Here is a 21,752-nt window from a genome sequence, read left to right on the forward strand (position 1 = left end):
CCTATCATTTATTCATTCATTTACTTATATAAGCATCTATTTTCTCCTCCCTCCAATGATTTGAGGAGTTGTTTTTAAGTTGTTTGGAGGGGAATTTGGGAGAACTTAGGTGAGTTCCTGCCTTTACTCTGCCATTTTGGCTCCACCCCCATAAATAAGCATTTATTAAGACCCTATGATGTGCCAGGCACTATGGTAACTGCATTACAGAGAGTATCTCATTTGATCCTTGCAGAAGCCCTAGGAGGTAGGTGCTATTTTTATCCCAATTTTACAGATGAGGAAACTGAGGCAAACAGGTTAAGTGACTTACCCAGGATCACATGGACTTTTGGGGAGGGACTGGGTAAAAGAAGAAAGAAAGATAAATAGGAAAAAATAGAGTGAAGAGAGATACACAGTTTGGAATCATAACTGTGAATGTAAATGGGATGAAATCACCCATAAAATGGAAGCAGCTAGCGGAGTAGATTAAAAACCAGAATATGACAATATATTGTTTACAAGAAACATACTTGAAGTAGAGAGATATCTACAGAGTAAAAATAAAGAAATGGAGCAGAATCAAAAGCAGGTATAGCAATCATGATCTCAGACAAAGTAAAAGCAAAAATAGACCTAATTAAAAGAGATAAGCAGAGAACCTCCATTTTGCTAAAAGGTACCATAGATAACGAAGTAATGTCAGTACTCAACATATGCATCAAACAGGTCAGAGTGAAACAGTTTTCCAGCCCAGCATAACTTAGGAGGTAGCAGGAAAGGTCTGTCTTATTGGTGTGGTGGTCAGACCAAAAGCCCAGTCCAGACAATACATTGCAGGTTGCACCAGGCACCAGCAGTAGACATTGGAGGCAGTTCAGCAGCAGCTTTGGGAGTTCTCCACCCACAGAGAGTAAGGGGGGTTAGACAGCTGGTCAGAAGGAGATGACAGGAGACCCTTTTCTGGCATTGGGTGCAGGACTCTGTCACATTGCCCATATGCAGTTCTGAGTTGCAATCCCAGAGCTAAGAGGAACACTAGTTCACAAGCCCATGCAGCTGCAGAAATGCAAGGGCCTTGGTAACAGTGCTTGTATTCATGCATAGATAAGAGCACAAACCAGGAAAACAATAAGAGCAGACTTCTTAGATCCTGCAACCTTGGAATCACTGAAGACTTACAGGCTTCTAGAGCTAGCTCTGAAAACAGCAGCAAGAAAGGCCTAAAGTTTGGGAGAGTGCCTCCTCCGCTCTGAGAACAGAGCTCAACATTAATGTCAAGTTATTAGTCAAAAAGAGGCTGGGAAAATAAGCAAACAACAAAAATGAAGCTGACTCTAGAAAATTACTATGGCAACAGGGAAGATCAAGACAGTGAAGTTAAAACAAAGCTTCAAAATGTAGAGCTTCAAAGAAAAAGGTGAGTTGATCAAGAACCCAAAAAGAATTCCTAGAAGAGCTCAAAAAGAATTTTAAAAATCAAATAAGAGAAGTAGAGGAAAAATTGGGAAAAGAAATGGAAGACAATTATGAAAATAGAGTCAACAGCTTAGTAAAGGAGGCGCCAAAGTAAAAAATACTGGAAAAAAAACCCTTAAAAAAACACAATTGGGACAACTAAGTGACACTGTGAATAGAGCACTGGCCCTGGAGTCAGGAGGCCTGAGTTCAAATACAGCCTCAGACACTTAACACTTACTAGCTTTGTGACCTTGGGCAAGTCATTTAACCCCAATTGCCCTGCCTTCCCCTCTCTAAAAAAAACCCCAACCCCCCCAAACCAGAACAAAACATAATTATCCAAATGGCAAAAAGAGACACAAAAATTCACTGAACAGAAAAAACTCTTTAAAAAGCAGAGTTGACCAAAGGGAAAAAGAGATACAAAAGCTAACTGAAGAAAAGAACTCCTTAAAAATTAGAATTAGGCAAGTAAAAACTAATGTCTCCATGAGATATCATGAAACAGTAAAACAAAGCCAAAAAAATGGGAAAAAATAAGAAAAACTGAAATATCCGATCAGGAAAAAACTGACCTGGAAAATAGATCCAGGAGAGAGAATTTAAAAATTATTGGATTACCTGTTGGCCATGATAAAAAGAAAAAAAAAAGAGCTTGGATAGCATCTTTAGAGAAATTATCAAAGAAAACTTAGCATAAAACCAGAAGGTAAAATAGTCATTGAAAGAATTCAACTATCACCTCCTGAAAGAGATCCCAGAATGAAAACTCCAAGGAATATTGTGACTAAATTCCAGAATTATCAGATCAAGGGGAAATTACTGTAAGCAGCCAGAAAGAAACAAGTCAGATATCAAGGAGCCACAATCAGAATTACACAGGATTTAGAAGCTTCTACATTAAGGGCTTAGAGGACTTGGAAGATGATATTCTGGAAGGTAAAGGAGCTTGACTTACAACCAAGAATCAACTGCCCACCAAAATTGAGCATAATCTTTCAGGGGAAAAGATGGATATTCAATGAAATAGGGGACTTTCTTTTTCTTTTTTTTTTTTAAGCAATTGGGGTTAAGTAACTTGCTCAAGGTTACACGCGTGGCCAGTTATTTCTGGGTGTGGTGCTGAGTGTCTGAGCCCTGGATCTGATCTCCAGGTCATCCCAACACTGGAGCCGGTGCTCTTACTCGCTAAGCCACCTGGCCGCCCTTGAAATAGGGGCTTTCAAACTTTCCAAATGAAAAGACCAGAGCTAAATAGAAAATTCGATCTCCAAGATCTAAACAAGACTAAAGAGAAGCATAAAAAGGTAAACAGGAAAACAAAAACAACCCAGGTAATTCAATAAGATTTAAACTGCTTTCCCTACATGAGAAGATGATACTTTTAACTCTTGAGAACTATATTAGGTCATTTAGAAAGAGTATACATAGACAGAGGGTATAAGTTGACTTTGATATGATGATATAAAAAAAAATTAAGAGGTGAAAAAAGAATTGTACTGGGAGAAGAAGAAAGGGAGAGACAAAATAGGGTAAATTACATCACAGGAAAAGCCTTAAAAAGACCTTTTGCAATAGAGGGAAAGAAATGAGGGGATGAGCATTGTTTGAACCTTATGCTCAAATTTGTCTCAAAGAGAGAATGACATGCATTCAATTGGATATAGAAATTTATCTTACTCTATAGAGAAATAGAACGGGGAAAGGCCAATAGAAGGGAGGGTAAATTGAGGGAGGTGGTGGTAAGAAGCAAAACTGGTGAGGAGGGACAAAGAGAAAAGTTTATTTTATTTTTATAATTTTTGCTTCTTTTGGAGGGGGAAGGCAGGGCAATGACTTAAGTGGCTTGCCCAAGGTCACACGGCTAGTATGATAAAGTGTATGAGGCTGGATTTGAACTCAGATCCTCCTGACTCCAGGGCTGGTGCTCTATTCACTGCACCATCTAGCCGCCCAAAGAGAAAAGTTTAAATGGGGAAAAAGAGAATGGTGGAAAATACACAATTAGTAATCATAACTGTGAATGTGAATGAGATGAACTCTCCCATAAAACAGAAGCAGAGTTTTTTTTTTTAAAGTGGATTAAAAACCAGAATCCTACATTATGATGTTTACAAGAAACACATTTGAAGCAGAGGGATATACACAGAGTAAATGTGAAAGGATGGAGCAGAATATATTATTAAAAGAGACAAAGAAGGAAATGAAGTTCTTAACTCCATTTCAGAAAAAGAAATAGAGCTAGCCATTAATGAATCCCTAAGAAAAAATCTCCAGGACCGGATGAATTTAGAAGCAAATTCTATGAAACATTTAAGGAACAATTAATTCCAGTGCTATCTAAACTATTTGGTAAAATGGGAGGAGACCTACCAAATTCTTTTTATGATACAAATATGGTGCTGACACCTAAACTAGGAAGAGTCAAAACAGAGAAAGAAAGTTATAGACCAATTTCCCTAATGAATATAGATGCAAAAAATTTTAAGTAAAATATTAGTAAAGAGATTACATCAATATATCTTGAGGATAATATGCTATGGCCAGGGAAGATATGTACCAGGAATGTAGGACTGGTTCAGTATTAGGGAAACTATCAGCATAATTGTCAATATCAACAACAAAACTAACAGAAATCATATGATTACCTTTATAGATTAGAAAAAAGCTTTTTACAAAATAAAACATCCATTTCTATGAAAAACATTAGAGAGCATAGGAAAAAATGGAGTCTTCCTTAAAATGATATCTAAAATAATATCAGCAAGCATTATATGTAATAGAGATAAGCTAGAAACATTTTCAGTAAGATAAGGGATGAAATAAGGATGTCCATTATCACTACTATTATTCAATATTGTACTAGAAATGTTAGTGTTAGCAATAAGAGAAGAAAAAGAAATTTAGAATAGGCAATGAGGCAACAAACCTATCACTCTTTGCCAATGATATGATTGTGTACTTAGAGAATCCTAGAGAATCAGCTAAAAAACTACTTGAAACAATTAACAACTTTTGTGCAGTTGCAGGATAAAAAATAAACACTCGTAAATCATCAGCATTTATATAAATTACCAACAAGACCCAGCAGCAAGAGATAGAGAAATTCTATTTGAATTAACTGCAGAAAATATAAAATATTTGGAAGTCTACCTGTTAAAACAAACCTAGGAACTATATGAACACAGTTACAACATACTTTTCACACAAATAAAGTCAGATCTAAGCAATTGAAAAAGTACCAAATTCTCCTGAGTAGGCTGAGCTAATATAATAAAAATGACAATTCTACCTAAATCAATTTACTTAATCAAACTACCAAAATTATTTTATAGAGCTAGAAAAAATAACAAAAATTCATCTGGAAGAATAAAAGATCAAGAATATTAAGAGATTGATGGAAAAAATGCAAAGGAAGGTGACCTAACTGTACCAGATGTGAAACTATATTATAAAGTGGCAGTCATCAAAACTATTTGGTACTGGCTAAGAAATAAAATGGTGGATCAGTATAGTAATAGGTTAGGTACAGTCTAGGTTTGGACCAATATCTCACACCTTTTACCAAGATAAGGTCGAAATGGGTATGTGATTGAGGGATGATACCATAAGCAAACTAGGAGAGAAAGAAAGTTTACCTCTCAGATCTATGGAGAAGGGAAAAATTTATGACCAAACAAGACATGTAGAGAGCATTAATAAGTGCAAAATGGATAATTTTGATTGCATTAAATTAAAAAATTTTTGCATAAATAAAACCTATGCAACCAAGATTAGAAGTTAAACAGAAATCTGGGAAACAATTTTTATAGCCATTGTTTCTGATAAAGGCCTCATTGCTAAAGTATTTAGAGGACTGAGTCAAATTTATAAGAGTATTAGTCATTCCTTTATTGATAAATGATCAGAGGATATTAATAGGCAGCTTTCAGAGGAAGAAATGAAAGCTATCTATAATCATATAAAAATGCTCTAAATCAATATTGGTTGGGGAAATGCAAATTAAAACTACTCTGAGGTGCAACCTTACACATGTCAATTGATGAATATGACAGAAAAGGAAAATGATAAATGTTGGCGAAGATGTAGGAAAATTGAAATACTAATGCATTGTTGGTGGAGTTGTGAACTGATCCACCCATTCTGGAGAGCAATTTGGAACTATGCCCAAAGGGTAATCAAACTGTGTATACCCTTTGATCCAGCAATACCATTACTAGGTCAGTATCCCAAAGAGATCATAAAAAATAGAAAAGAACCCACATGTACAAAAATATTTACAGTATCTCTTTTGGTGGTGGCCAAGAATTGGACATTAAGGAGATGCCCATCAATTGGGACATGTCTGGAATTCTGTTGTGCTATAAGAAATGAAGAGCATGTAGATTTCAGAAAAACCTGGAAAGACTAACATGAGCTGATTCTGAGTGAAGTGAGCAGAAAGAGAAGAACATTGTACATAGCACCAATAATATTGTGTGATGATTAACTATGATAGACTTAGCTCTTCTGAGTAATATAATGATTCGAGACAGTTCCAAAAGACTTGTGTTGGAAAATGCTAACCACATCCAAAGAACTGTGGAGTCTGAATACAGATCAAAGCATACTATTTTCACTTTTTTTTTGGTTCTGTTTTTCTTTCTCATTGTGTTTCCTTTTTGTTCTAATTCTTCTTTTACAACATGACTAATATAGAAATATTTTTAATATTTAATAATTCCTATATCAGATTGCTTGCTGTCTAGGATGGGGGAAAAGGGAGAGAGAAAAATTTGGAACTCTAAATTTTACAAAATGAATGTTGAAAACTATCTTTATATGTAGTTGGGGAAAAAATACTATTAAGAAAAAAAAAACCCACATACTTGAAGCAGAGAGACACCCACAGAGTGGGAAGGGGTGGGAGCAGAATCAAAGGCAGGGGTAGAAATCATGGCTTCAGACAAAGCAAAAGCAAAAATAAGCCTAATTAAAAGACAAACAGGGAAAACGGATTGACTGTTGTCCTTCATTCTCTAAGAGGCCCAAAATGACATCACTTATGTTGGGGTCAAGGAGTGTCTGAACATGGCAGATCAGACCAGTATGGGCTTAGAAGGATCTACCACAGGTCAGACACAAACAGTTTGAACATCTGGAGTGGAAGATGACTCTAAATTTGCTCATCTCATGTTTCTTTTGAACTACTGCAATTCTGCTTTACTCATAGCACCTTCTTTGATGTGGGCACATTATGCTGGGCAGTCCTGTGCAGTCTCCCATGTCTCACAATTGATTCCAAAATCTTCAGAGAGGCTTTGAGAGTGTTCTTGTATCACTTGACTTCCATGTGGGTGCTTGCCTTGTGTCATTTCTCCAGTTCTGAGGATGACCTCGTAAGATAAGGTCCAGGCATTGAAGTCCTTTCTTAAGCTGAACTGCCATGCATCCAAACTCTTTTGCACAGTGCAACTCCAAAGGACTGGTCACATCGTTAAAATGCCAACCATAAGTTTGCCTAAAAAGCAGGGAAATTACGTTTTGCTAAAAGGGATCATAAACAATGAAGAAATATCAATACCTAAACATATGTACCAAATAATATAGCATCCAAATTCTTAAAGGAAAAGTTAAATGAGTCATAGGAGGAAGTAGACAGTAAAACTATACTAGTGGGGTACCTCAGCTTTCATCTCCAAGAACTAGATAAATTCAAGCATAAAATAAATTAGAAAAAAGTTAAGCGAATAAATAGAATTTTAGAAAAGTTAGACATGATAGACCTCTGGAGAAAGTTGAATGGAAAGAGAAAGGAGTACACATTTTCTTCAGCTGTACATAGCACCTTCACAAAAATTTATTGTATGAGGGAATAAAATCCTCATAACCAGATGCAGAAAAGAAGAAATACTAAATCTATACTTTTCATATCATAATGCAATAAAAATTATACTCAATAAAGGGCCATGTAAACACAGATTAAAAATTAATTAGAAATGAGATGACATGGAAATATGTTTTGCATGACTGCATATGTATAACCTATATCAAATTGCTTGCCTTCTCAATGAAGTAGGGAGGTGCGGGAAGGAGAGAATTTGGAACTCAAAAAAAATTTTTTAATGACATTAAAAACAGTTTTACTTGTAACTAACGGAAAATATTAAAACATAAATAATAAAGAAACTAAATGATTAAATCTTAAAGAATGAATGGGTCAAAGAACAAATCAGAGAAATAATCAATAATTTCATTAAAGAGAATGAAAACAATGAGACAATATACCAAAATTTATAAGATGCAGCCAAAGTGGTACTTACAGGAAAATTTATACTTCAGAATTCTTATATCTTGCAGTAGAGAAAGAGCAGATCATTGGTTTGGACATGCAACTAAAAAAACAAAACTAGAAAAAAGACAAATTTTAAAATCCCCAATTAAACATGAATTTGAACACCCTGAAAATCAAAGAAGAAATTAATAAGATTGAAAATAAGAAAACCATTGAACTAATAAAAAAAATAACTAAGAGCTGTTTTTATGGTGGGGCTAATTTGATTTTTTTTTAAAAGAGGAGAATCAAATTACCAGTATTAAAAGTGAAAGGGGTAAATTCACAACCAGTAAAGAAGAAATCAAAGCAATTATTAAGCAAGCTATTTTGCCCAATTGTATGTCAATAAATTTGACAATATAAGTGAAATATTTACATATTTGCAAAAAATATAAATTTCCAGATTAACAGATTAGAGGAAAAAGAATACTTAAATAACCCTCTCTTAGAAAAAAACCCCAGGACCAGATGAATTCACAAGTGAATTTACAAAACATTTAAATAACAATTGATTCCAAATACTATATGAAGTATTTGGAAAATTGGCAAAGAAGTAGTTCAACCAAATTCTTTATGTGATACAAATATGTACTAATAACTAAAACAGGAAGACTCAAAAAAGAAAGAAAGTGATAGACCCAATTTCCCTATTGAATATTGATGCAAAAATGTTAAATAAAATACTGGCAAGGAGGTGAGAGCAATATATCTCAAAGATGATAACACTATGACCAAGTGAGATTTATGCCACAACTACGGAACTGATCAATATTAGGAAAAACTATTAGCATAATTGACCCTATCAATAATAAAACCCACAAAAATCATTTATCTCAACAGTTGCAGAAAAATCTTTTGACAATATACAACACTCATTCCTGTTTAAAAAACAAAACAAAACATGGGCATAAATGGAGCTTTCCTTAAAATGATAAGTAGTACCTATCTAATGCCATCAACAAACATTATTTGTAATGGGCATAAGCTAGAAGCCTTCCCATAAGATCAGGGATAAAGCAGCGATGTCTATTATCACCACTATTATTCAGTATCTACCTCTAGACAAGGAACTGATCGACTCTGGATACAGACCAAAGCATTCTGTTTTTCACTTTTTTTTGTTTCAATTTTCTTCCAGAAATTGACTAATACGAAAATGTTTTACATAATTGAGCATGTATATAATCTTTCTCTATCAGATTACATATTATCTCAGGGAGGGGGAAGAGAAAGAAGCTGAGGAGATCATTTGGAATTCAAAATTTATAAAAACAATTGTTAAAAAGGGTTTTTACATATAACTGAGGAACAATATTATTTTAAAAATATTAGTTATAGCAATAAGAGAAGAAAAAGAAATTAAAGGAATTAGAATAGACAATAAGAAAATAAAACTATCACTATTTGCAGATGGTATCATTCTTTGCACTCTTAGAGAATCCTAGAGTATATCTACTTAAAAAAGTTGAAATAATTAGCAGCTGTAGCAGAAATGCAGAATTTAAAATAAACCCACAGAAATCAGCAACATTTCTATTACTAACAGAGTCCATTAGGAAGAGAGAGAGAAATTCCATTTTTAAAATAACTGCAGAAAATGTAAAATACTTGGGAGTCTGACCATATGAATAAAACACATTTCACACAAATAAAGTCAGATCTAAACAATTGGAGAAATATTAATCGCTCATGAGGCCAAGCCAATATAATAAAAATGACAATGCTACCTAAATTATTCAGTACCATACCAATGAAACTACCAAAAATAATTTATAGACATAGAAGAAATAATAACAACATTCATCTGAAAGAATAGTCAAAAGTATTAAAAGAATCAACAAAAAAAATGTGAAAGAAGGCTGGCCTAGCCATTGTATCAGATCTCAAACTGTATTGCAAAGCAGTAATCATCAAAACAGTCTGGTACTGGATAAGAAATAGAGTGGTGGGCCAGTGTCTGATAAAGGCAAAGGATTCAAGCTTTTGGGGGTAAGAACTCATCATTTAACAAAAATTGTTAGTAAAACTGGAAAGAAACTAGATATAGATCAGTTCCTCATACTATATGCCAAGATAATGTCCAAATGGGTCTGTGATTTAGGCTACAGAACGACATAAGCAAATTAGAAGAACATGGAATATCTTATTTGTCAGATCTACAGTCAAGGGAAGAATTTATGACTAAACATGAGATACAGAGCATTATGGGAAGTAAATGGATAGCTTTGATTAAATTAAAAAAGGTTTTGCACAAACAAAACCAATGCAGCTAAAATCAGAAGAAAAACAGAAAACTGGGGGACAAGGGGAAATTTTTATAGCAAGTTTTTCTGATAAAAACCTCATTTCTCAAATACATAGCAAGCGGAGTCAAATATATAAGAATATGAGTCATTCCCCAGTTGATAGATGGTCAAAGGATATGAATAGGAAGTTGTCACATGAAGTAAAGCTATTTATATATATGTGAAAAAAATTTTCTAAATCACCATTAATTAAAGAAATGCAAATTAAAACAACTCTGAGATACTAGCCCATACCTATAAGATTAGCTAGTATGACAGAAAAGGAAAATGACAAATGTTGAAGCAGATGTGGAAAAATTGAGACACTGATGCACTATTGGTGGACTTATTGAACTGATCTCACCATTCTGGAAAACAATTTGGAACTATGCCCAAAGAACTATAAAATTGTGCATACCCTTTGACCCAGCAATCACCACTACTAGGTTTACTCCAAAGCAATGAAAAACAAAAAGGAAAAGGACCTATACGTACAAAAATATTTTTACTATTTCTTTTTGTGGTGGCAAAGAATTGGAAACTAAAAGATTGCCCATCAGTTGGGAAATGGATGAACAAGTTGTGGTCTGTGATAGTGATAGAATACTACTGTATTATACAAAACTACAATCTAGATGGTTTCAGAAAAACCTAGAAAGACTTACATGAATCGATACAAAGTGAAGTGAGCAGAATCAGGAGAACACTATTCACAGGAACAGCAATATTGTACAGTGATTAACTGTGAATGACTTGGCTTGTTCTCATGCTGAAAAATGCTGTCTGCCTCCAGAGAAAGAATTGTTGGAGTTTGAAGGCTGATTGAAGCATACTTTTTTTAACTTTATTTATTTTTCAGGGTTTTTTTTGGGGGGGGGGAGGGGATGGGGGGTTGTTTTTTGATCTGTGTTTTCTTTTGCAACATGACTAATATGGAAATTTTTTGCATAACTGCACATGTATAATCTATATCAAATTGCTTGCCTTCTCAAGGAGGGAAAAAGGGAAGGAGAAAGAACTTGGACCTCAAAGTTTTACAAAAATGTATGTTAAAAATTATTTTGTGTGTAATTGAAAAAAATTAAAATGTTTAAATTAAAAAAAATTTACTCCTTCCTTCTCTTTTATGGTCATAAATTGTTTCCCTGTTCATAGAACAACAGTTTTCCCAGCAGTTTTTGTCCAATAGTGAGTCCTTTCCTCACTAGGATCTTTATTTCCTAGAATCTTTATGTTTATCAAATGCCACATTATTGTGTTCATTTGTTTCTGTATATTGTATACCTATTCTGTTGATTGATTGATTTCTCTCATTTCTTTTTTTTTTTTTTCAAGCAATTGGGGTTAAGTAACTTGCTCAAGGTTACACGGCCAGTTATATCTGGGTGTGGTGCTAAGTATCTGAGCCCAGATTCGATCCCCAGGTCATCCCGACACTGGAGCCGGTGCTCTTACTTGCTGAGCCACCTGGCCGCCCCTAAGCAATTGGGGTTAAGTAATTTGCTCAAGGTTACACGGCCAGGTGTTTCTGGGTGGGTGCTAAGTGTCTGAGCCCGGGATTCGATCTCCAGGTCTTCTCAACACTGGAGCCAGTGCTCTTACTCGCGATTTCTCTCATTTCTTAGCCAGTACAAAACTCTTTTAATGATTACTACTTTGTAGTAAAGTTTGGAATTTGGAATTGCTATTGGCAGCATCAGCAGTAGGCCTTGGAGGCAGCTGTGGCAGCAGCAATTTCAGTAGCTCTCAGCCTACAGACAATAAGGGAGTAATTGATCTTAAAGAGATTGCAAGGGACCATTTTCTGTCACTGGGTGCAGGTCCCTGTTTCATTGCCCATATGCATCTATGGGTTGCATTTCCATTGTGAAGAGGAGCACTGGCACTTGGCTGCCATAGTGAAGCAGGAGCCCTGGTCACAGTTGCAGGGTAGAGCAGAGTGCTTGTGGTCACTCACAAAGGAGCAGGGCCCTTGGGCTCAGTTCCAAGGCAGAAAGGAGCACTAGCATTTGTGACTGCAGGAGTGTACAGGACCCTGTTCCAGGGCCAAGAGGGGTGTTCGCACTTGGAGCTGCAGGGAAACAAGTTCCTTTCCTGGCTAAAGACCAGAACACAGACCAGGAGAATAGTGACCACATCTCCTTGAATAATACTGATTTGGAAGCAACAAAAACTTACAGACCTATAGACAACTCTACCACTCGTGTCCCCTCTGCCCTCCCCCAAAGTAGTCCTGAAAACAGCAGCATGAAAAGCCTAAAACTTAGGATATTGTTCTGTCAACCCAGGAAGCAGAGCCTCACTTTAACATAAAGTAAAATGTCAGGAAATGCACTGGAAAAATGAGCAAACAGCAACAACGAACCTCAAACAACAAAAAAATAGCATTACCATAAAAAGCTACTATGGTGTTAGGGAACACCAAGAAATAAACTCAGAAGAAGAAAAAAAATATGAAAACAGCTAACCAAAAACCTCAAAGAAAGATAAAAGGCCAACAAGAATTCCTAGAAGTGCTCAAAAAGGATTTAAAAATCAAATAAGAGAGGTAGAGAAAAAAATTGGGAAAAGATAGAAGAGGAATACAAGAAAAATATTAAAACAGAAGTCAACAAGCTTGTTAAAGGAGGCACAGAAATATATAGCAGAAAATAGCACCTTAAAAACCAGAATTGACCTGATGGTAAAGAGGCATAAAAATTCACTGAATTGAAGAATTCTTTAAAAGGCAGAATTGGTCAAGGAAGAAAAAGGTGCAAAAGCTCACTGAAGAAAAGAACCATAAAAATTAGAATTGGGCAAGTGGAAGGTAATGAATCCATGCGACATCATGAAACAATAAAATAAAGTCAAAAGAATGGAAAAAATAGGATAAATTGTGAAATATCTTATCAGGAAAAGCAATTGACCTGGAAAATAGATTGAGGAAAGATCATTTAAGACTTGTTGGACTACCCTAAAAAAATGATTCAAGACAATTCTGAGGGATTTACGATGAAAAATGCCATCTAACTCCAGAAAAATAATTGGTGGAACCTGAATATAGATTGAAGCAAAAGTAATTTTTACTTTTTTTTTTACAACATGGCTAACATGGAAATATGTTTTACATGATTCCACATATGTAATTTATATCACATTTCTTGCCTTTTCAGTGGGTGGATGAGGATTTGGAAGAAAGGAAGGAATTTGGAACTTAAAAACATTTTTTGACTGTTAAAAAATAATCAAATAATTGTTATAATAATCTAGAGACCATGCTATTTGGTGTGTATATATTTATATTCTTTGTTTCTTTGGCATTTATGTTTGCTATTAATATTCTTATCTGAAATCATCTTTTTTTTTCTTTAGCTAATGTATATTAAATTTCATTCCACACGATTACTATGAATCTCTTTGCTTTAAATGTGTTTCTTAAAAATTACAAATTGTTGACTTTTTTTTTCTAACTTGTTTTGTACTTTGCTTCTTTTTCATTCTTTGGTAGATTCAGATCACTAATATTCAAGGTTATAGTTAAGTTTGGTTTTCCCTCTATTTGATCCTTTCTAGTACTTCTTTTTAAAAATTGTATTTCTTGTTTTGTTTCTTTTTTTCAAATTTATTTATTTATTTTTAGTTTTCAACATTCATTTCCATAAGATTTTTTTTTTATAAGCAATTGGGGTTAAGTAATTTGCTCAAGGTTACATGGCCAGTTATTTCTGGGGGTGGTGCTGAGTATCTGAGCCCGGATTTGATCCAGGTCATCCCGACACTGGAGCCGGTGCTCTTACTCGCTGAGCCACCTGGCCGCCCCTAAGCAATTGGGGTTAAGTAACTTGCTCAAGGTTACACGGCCAGGTGTTTCTGGGTGGGTACTTAGTGTCTGAGCCCAGGATTCGATCTCCAGGTCTTCTCAACACTGGAGCCGGTGCTCTTACTCTCTGTGCTACCTGGCCGCCCCTTCCATAAGATTTTGAGTTACAAATTTTCTCCCTGTCTTCCCTCTACCCCAAGATAGTGAGCCTACTGAATACCCTACTCTGTTCTCTCTTATATATAACCTCCCCCATGCTCCCCTAACTTTATAGTAGGGCAAGATGGATTTCTATACCCCAGTGCCTGTATATCTTATTTCCCAGTTGCATGTAAAAAACAATTATTTTAACATTTATTTTTAAAACTTTGATTTCCACATTCTTTCCCTTTTTATCTCTTCACCCACCCCCACTGGGAAGACAAGCAATTCAATATAGGTTGTACAGGTGTAGTTACACAAAATGTTTCTATAGTAATTATAATGTGTAAGACTAACAATATTTCCCTCCATCCTGTCCTGCCCCCCACTTATTCTGTTTTCTACTTTGATCCTGTCCCTTTTCAAAAGTGTTTGCTTCTTGGGACAGCTAGGTGGTTCAGTGAATAGAGCACTGGCCCTGGAGTCAGGAGGACCTGAATTCAAATCTGACCTCAGACACTTAACACAAAAACTAGCTATGTGACCTTGGGCTAGTCACTTAGCCCCAGTTGCCCTATCTTCCCCGACTCCAAAATAAAAAAGTGTTTTCTTCTTACTATCCTCTCCTCCAATCTGCCCTCCCTTCTATCATCTCCCCTTATCCCCTTCCCCATTACTTTTCTGTAGGGTAAGATACCCAGTTGAGTGTGTTGAATTTGGTTTATTCAGTGAGAGTAAGGTTGACCCATTCCCTTTCATCTTCCTGCTCTTCCCCTCCATTGTAACAGTTTTCTCTTGCCTCTTTTGAATGAGATGATTTCCCGAATTCTGTCTCTCCTTTTCTCTTCCCAATATATTTCTCTCTCACCTCTTAATTTTATTTATTAGATATCATCCCTTCATATTCAACTGATCCTATGCCCTCTATGTGTTCATGTACACACATATACACATACTCATGTATTTATACACACATACACCCTCCTACATATATATACATATATGTATATATACACACCCACAGATATATATTCCCTTCAACTATCCTCATACTGAGAAAAGTCTCATGAGTTACAATTATAGTTTTTCCATATAGAAATGTAAATAGTTTAACTTTAATAAGTTCCATATGATGTCTTTTTCCTATTTACTTTCTTATGCTTCTCTTATTTCCTGTTTTTAAAGTCAGATTTTCTGTTCAGCTCTGGTTTTTTCATCAAGAATGCTTGAACGTTCTCTATTTCATTGAATGACCATATTTTCCTCTGAAGCATTATACTCAGTTTTGCTGGGTAGGTGATTCTTGGTTTTAATCATAGCTCTTTTGACCTCCAGAATATCATATTCTAAGCCCTTTGATCCCTTAATGTAGAAGCTGCTAGATCTTGTGTTATCCTGATTGTGTTTCCACAATACTCAAATTGTTTCTTCTTGACAGCTTCTGATATTTGCTCCTTGACCTGGGAACTCTGGAATTTGGCTATGATATTCCTGGAAGTTTTCTTTTGGGGATCTTTTTCAAGAGGCGATTGGTGAATTCTTTCAATTTCTACTTTGCCCTCTGATTCTAAAATATCAGGACAATATTTCTTGAAGGATGATTTCTAGGCTCTTTTTTTGATCATGGCTTTCAGGTAGTCCAATAATTTTTAAAATATCTCTCCTGAATCTATTTTCTAGGGCAGTGTTTTTTCCAGTGAGATAATTCACACGGCCTTCTATTTTTTCCTTTGTTTGGATCTGTTTTATAGTATCTTGATTTCTCATAAAGTCATTAGCTTCCACATGCTACAGTCTAATTTTGAAGGAATTATTCTCTTCAGGGAGGTTTTTTTTTGTTGCTTTTTTTTTTTTGGAGGGCAATTGGGGTTAAGTGACTTGCCCAAAGTCACAAAGTTAGTAATTGTGTCAGGTGTCTGAGGCCGGATTTGAACTAAGGTCCTCCTGACTCCAGGGCCAGTGCTCTATTCACTGCGCCACCTAGCCACCCCTTCAGTGAGTTTTTGAAATTCCTTTTCCATTTGGCCAGTTTGATTTTTTAAGGCATTCTTCACCTTGTTGGCTTTTTTGGCTTTTTTTTGCCATTCGAGTTAGTCTATTTTAAGGTGTTATTTTCTTCAGTCAGGCTATTGACTCACTTTTCATGATTTTTTTGTGTGTCATTCTCATTTCTCCCAATTTTTCTTCTACTTTTCTTACTTGATTTTCAGACTCCTTCTTGAGCTCCTCCATAGCCTGTGACCAGTTCATATTTTTCTTGGAAGCTTTTGATGCAGGAGTTCTGGCTTTGTTGTGTCTTCTTCTAGTTCTGTGTTTTGTCCCCCAAAAAGATTCTATAGTTTGATTGCTCTTTCTTTGCTTGTTCATCTTGCCAGCTGCCAGTGATTCACTCTCCTGAAATCTGCTCCAGCTGGTCTGTGCTGCTAGTCAGGGCTGCTCCAGGTCTGGGCTTGTGCAGTTCACAGGGGACTGTGCTTGGCTCCCAGCTTGGTGCGATAGGCCCTTCCTGTTGACCTACCAGGCTGCCTTCAGCGAGAGGTTTGTTTCTGTCACTTTGTGGGTTCTGTAGCTCTAAAATTTGTTTATAGTAATTTTTTATAGTTATTGGAGGTGGTTAGAGTGGGAGCTCAAGAGAGTTCCTGCTTTTGCTCCACCTCCTCTTGTTTTTGTTTTTAAAAACCTGTAATCTTACACAAACACACAGCTACCACCACTTCCGATATCAAGCATAGTGAAATTTAACTTTGTAATAATCCAGCATTAATCACACTCATATCAATGATATCTAAAATTTTTCTTTCATTGCAAAAATATTTGATTATTTTTGGTTCCCCTTTTCTAGGTATACCAGATAAAAGTATGTTTTAAGAATCACCCTATCTTCTCCAACTTCTACTTCCTTCTTTGATTTACCTTCACTTGTGGCACACAATTTCAAGAAACATAATTTCATTTCTCTCAGACCTCCAGCTAATCTAGTTTAGTCTATTCCTTTTTCAGGGAATTCATTTCTCACATTTCTTCTCATTTTTTTTCAAAGACCTTTTTCAAAGACCTTTTAACTTAAAAGTCAATATATACTTATCACCTCTTTGTAGGATGTTAATATTGTATCACCTTTACTATTTGCATTCTATCCTAGATTACCTTGTTTATCTGTTTGATCAATTTACATGTTAAAAATTTTTCCCAGCTTTGGATTTCTCTTCAAGAAGAAATTAAATTATTTCTTCATTAAGGAACAATTTTTTTCCCATGATGAAGGTACAGTCACTTTTGCAGATTAGATATTTATGGAATACAATCCATTTGTCTCTGTTTTTCATGAAATCTTTTATCCTTTTTCATTTCTTGTCATCATTGGGTAGTCTTGTACCATTTGAGCTGATATTTGATGCTTTGTAAATGACTTTTCTCCTTGATCTTAAAGCTTTGAAACTTGGTGACTACGTTTTTGGGTGAGCAATTTTTAGGGTTCCTTTATGTCAGCATTCTGTGAATTTTCTTTTTTTTTAAGCAGTTGGGGTTAAGTAACTTGTTCAAGGTTACACGGCCAGTTATTTTGTGTGGGTGCCATGTATCTGAGGCCGGAACCGATCCCGGGTCTCCCGACACTGGGGCCGGAACTCTTACTCACTGTACCACCTGGCCACCTCGAATTCGGTTAATTTTCATTGTGGTCAGATCTTTCCAGTAAATTTTTAAAAGTGATTTCTTAAATTACAGTATTCAGATCATTTTGACATTTTTCTGCACAGCAGTTCTCAGATAGTCTAAATGAGATCTTTTCTCTGTTTTTATTGCTTTGTTTTGCAGGCATTTGCTTTCATTAGAACTTTTTATTAAAGGTCTTCTGTTTTTAAACTTTTGTTATGTTTTTTTTCCCACTTTTCCTTTACACATTTTTTTGTTCTTCCTGAGCCAGACTAAGAGAGAATCCTTTGCTTTCCTAGGATTTGTCACTGTCTTTTAAACTTTTGTCATTTCATATTTTCTTGAATTTCTATTTCAATGACTTTATTTCTAATACTAGAGGTCCTATACTTTCTATTTTATCTTATTGTAATCTTAAGGCATTCTGTAGATTCTTTGGTATGTCTTATTTTCCCCTCTAGAGTTATACTTCTTATAATTTTTTTCACTTTTCACCTCATATTTACTAATTACATTGGAGGGGGTTTTTTCTTGCTCATTTCTTTAGTTTTTCTGTTAAAAATTCTTGGAATTTTTTTACCTGTTTTATTTGGTACATTCATCATTATTTTGAATTATGCTACATGAGAGCTAAGATTAGAAACAGTTGATTTCTCTTGCATTTTGTCCAAAGTCATCTCAGAAATCACTAAAGGAATGTACCTAAGAGTATACACAGTCTGGGACTCATTTTAAAACAACAACAATAAGAACACAAAATAGCAAAATCTTTGAAGAGCAGAATTTTCCCCAAATCTTAGGTGTGCCCTGTCTTGTGGGGGATAGTGGAAGCAACTAAAGTATTGGTTGTTTCTGAGTGTAAGACTTCCCATAAACATACTCACTTTTAAAAATGAAAACAAAATTCAAATTAAAGTCAACAGAAATGAAACCAACATGGTAAATTTGTTCCAATTGATAGTGGAAGCGACCATGGGATTATTTAATATGGTATGCAAAAACAAGGTCAAATTTCAGTGGCCGCATGTTAAATCATGTCTCACATGTTATTTGTTACTGTCACCATCCGTCAACACACGCTCATAATACATATGAGTTATGCCGTTGCCCTGCTTGTTAAATTTCAGTGTGAAATATGTAAATCCAAAGTTGACCTTTGTGTGGAAGTTAAACATAACATATCATTCTGCCTTTCATTTGCTTTTTAAAAAAGTAACTTAAAAAATTTTTAATAACTTGAAACCAGTTATAAGTATTCGTTTCAAATATCTAACCAGGAAATTCAAAATTTGTCTCAATTTTTTAGCCTCTCATTTTAAAAATAATATCCCTTCATGATGGACAGATATATAGAGATAATACACTGGAGCAGCTGTAACTAATACAAAGACAATAGAGACACTTTAAGGAGCAAGAATAGATAAGCCAAAATTCAGAAAATAGAGTGTATGGTATTTATCATCAATAGGATTTACAGATACAGGTATTGATGGAAAGATGTTTTTTGCTTTGTATGAATGCTTTATCTGCAGATAACATGAAGTTTAATAAATTAAAATAACATCTTGAAAATGTATAACGCAGTACGATAGATACTCTTAATAAATGTGAATCAGCTTTTAAAGTCATGATTTTTGACATCAAAAGGTGTTGCTTACATTATATTAAGTTGCTTAGAGAATTTCTAAGTGTAAAAAGCCTTCTTCAGTAGGATAAATAGATATGGGCCACCATTGATATGATCCAAATAGTCATGAAATTATAAGATGCTTGTTCCTTGGAAGGAAAGCTATGGCAAATCTAGAGAGTATCCTAAAAAGCAGAGACATCATTTTGCTGACCAAAGCCCATGTAGTCGAAGCTATGGGTTTTCCAGTAGCAGTGTATAGATGTGGGAGTCGGACTGTAAGAAAAACAGAGTACTGCTAAATCAGAGTTCTTGAATTGTGCTGGAGAAGACTTGAGAGATCCTTGGGCAGCAAGGAGATGAAATCAGTCAATACTTAAAGAAATTAATTCAGGCTTTTCACTGGGAGCTCAAATACTGAAACTGAAGCTTAAATACTTTGGCTACATAATGAGAAGGCAGGACTCATTGGAAAAATCCCTGATGTTGGAAAAGATTGAAGGTAAAACAAAAAGGGCCTGGCAGAGTATGAGATGTATAGTGTCATGGAAACAATGAACATGAGCTTAGACAGACTTTGGAGGATAGTAGAGGAGAGAAGGGCCTGGCTTGTTATGGTCCACGGGCTCCTGAAAAGTCAGACTAACTAAACTGCTGAACAACAACAAAAAACAGAGCTTGGGGGAATTATATGCAAAGTAGCTTTGAATTGTTCCACTTAGACCCTATAAGTGGGAAGGGGAATTGTCTGGACAGCTTAAGATCCTTCAAAAACAAAGTCTTCCTATTTTGTTTTGTTGGTAGATGAAGTAACAGTTGTAGGTAAACATGTTCATTGGATTTCAAACACATTTAAACTATTAAAACTGATAGGAAGAAAGATTTCTTACATTGAGGTAATGCCACATCAAAAGAACTTTTCAGTGAAAATGATATAACATGGAGGAGTTGTGCTGTATATTATTGGTGGACTTTAGTCAGTGTCAGGGTAAAACTCAGATATATAAGTACTAGTTAAAAATGCATTCTCTCGTGCAACTTGGGCACATTGCATTGTTTTCATCAATAAATGTAAGAAATAAGTTTTGTTGTTCAGTCATTTTTCAGTCATGTCCAACTCTTCTTGACCCCATTTGGAATTTTCTTGGCAAAAATACTAGAATTGTTTGTCATTTACTTCTCCAGCTCATTTTATAGATGAACAACTGAGGCAAACCAGGTTAAATAACTTGCTCAGGGGGGCGACTAAGTGGTGCAGTGAGTAAAATGCCAGCCCCAGAGTCAGGAAGACCCCAGTTCGGTTCCGGCCTCAGACACTTAACACCCACCTACACCCACACACACAGACACACACACAAAAACTAGCTGTGTAACCTTGGGCAAGTTACTTAACCCCAATTGCCCCCCAAAAGGCAAAATAATAATAATAATAACTTGCTCAGGGTCACACAGCTTGTAAGAGTCTTATGTATTGCATTAAGCATCTATTCCAAGTGGGATGATGAAATCTGTCTGGATGTTAATGTTAACTTATTTTATTGACAGTAAGAATTGTTTTATTGCTGTTGTTCCATCATTTCACTTGTGTCCAACTCTTCATGACCCCATTTGGAGTTTTCTTGGCAGAGATTCTGGAGTGATTTGCCATTTCCTTCTCCAGCTCATTTTACAGATGAGGAAATTGAGGCAAATAGGATTAAGTGACTTGCCCCGGTTCACATAGCTAATATCAGAGGCAGGATTTGAACTCAGCAAGGTGAGTCTTCCCAGCTTCAGGGATGTCATTCTCTTCTCTGCACCACCTAGCTGCTCAGTATAAGAAATATGAGTGAACAACTATATACAATTTTTCAGGTTGTTACAAGAGTAACCAACTTTATGAACACCCTTTTAAAGGAAAATTTGTTGCAAAAATCTTCTGATAATATTGTGGGTGTTATGGGGCACTTTAAAAAAAATTACAAAACACATTTACTTTCATGTACTAAGGTACTTAGAAGAGTATTTAAGTTTAAAAAAATGGATAGTTTGGTGATACTATAAGTGAAGCAAATTTACTTTATAACTATTTTCTCCTTATACTTGTATGTGTGTATTAAGAGAACAATAATAGCACCTATCTCACAGGGTTGTTGTGAGCATCAAACGATGTAACGTATGGAAAGTGTTTTGCAAACCTTAACATGCTATGTAAGTGGTAGCTGTTATTTATAACGTCTTCATGAGAAGTGGGATTTTTTCTGTAATTAATATAAAGAAAAATACTGACCTCCGTTAATGGTTAGACAATAATTATGAGTAGTAATACTGAAAAACATAATCTATCATTAATAAAATAATAAAATATTATTGTTTTATAAGTTATAAATTTGTTATCCAGGATTTTATCAGTTAATAAATATTTAAGTGGTAGGTTATTTTTCTTATATATTTAAGAGTTGTATTTTATTTACAAGAGTAATAAGTTCAAATAATTTACATAAA

At 35.2% G+C, this 21,752-nt stretch overlaps 1 protein-coding gene across 3 annotated transcripts in view; it reads left to right on the top strand.

The window, feature by feature from the left end:
* FNIP1 (folliculin interacting protein 1) overlaps positions 1-21,752 on the top strand; it is a 175,971-nt gene that overhangs the window by 103,731 nt on the left and 50,488 nt on the right. The window lies entirely within an intron of this gene.

This window comes from Petaurus breviceps, unplaced genomic scaffold (genome assembly GCF_028583685.1).
Source record: "Petaurus breviceps papuanus isolate PSGF00001 unplaced genomic scaffold, PetGlider_PUasm1.0 189, whole genome shotgun sequence".
NCBI classification, from domain to species: domain Eukaryota; kingdom Metazoa; phylum Chordata; class Mammalia; order Diprotodontia; family Petauridae; genus Petaurus; species Petaurus breviceps.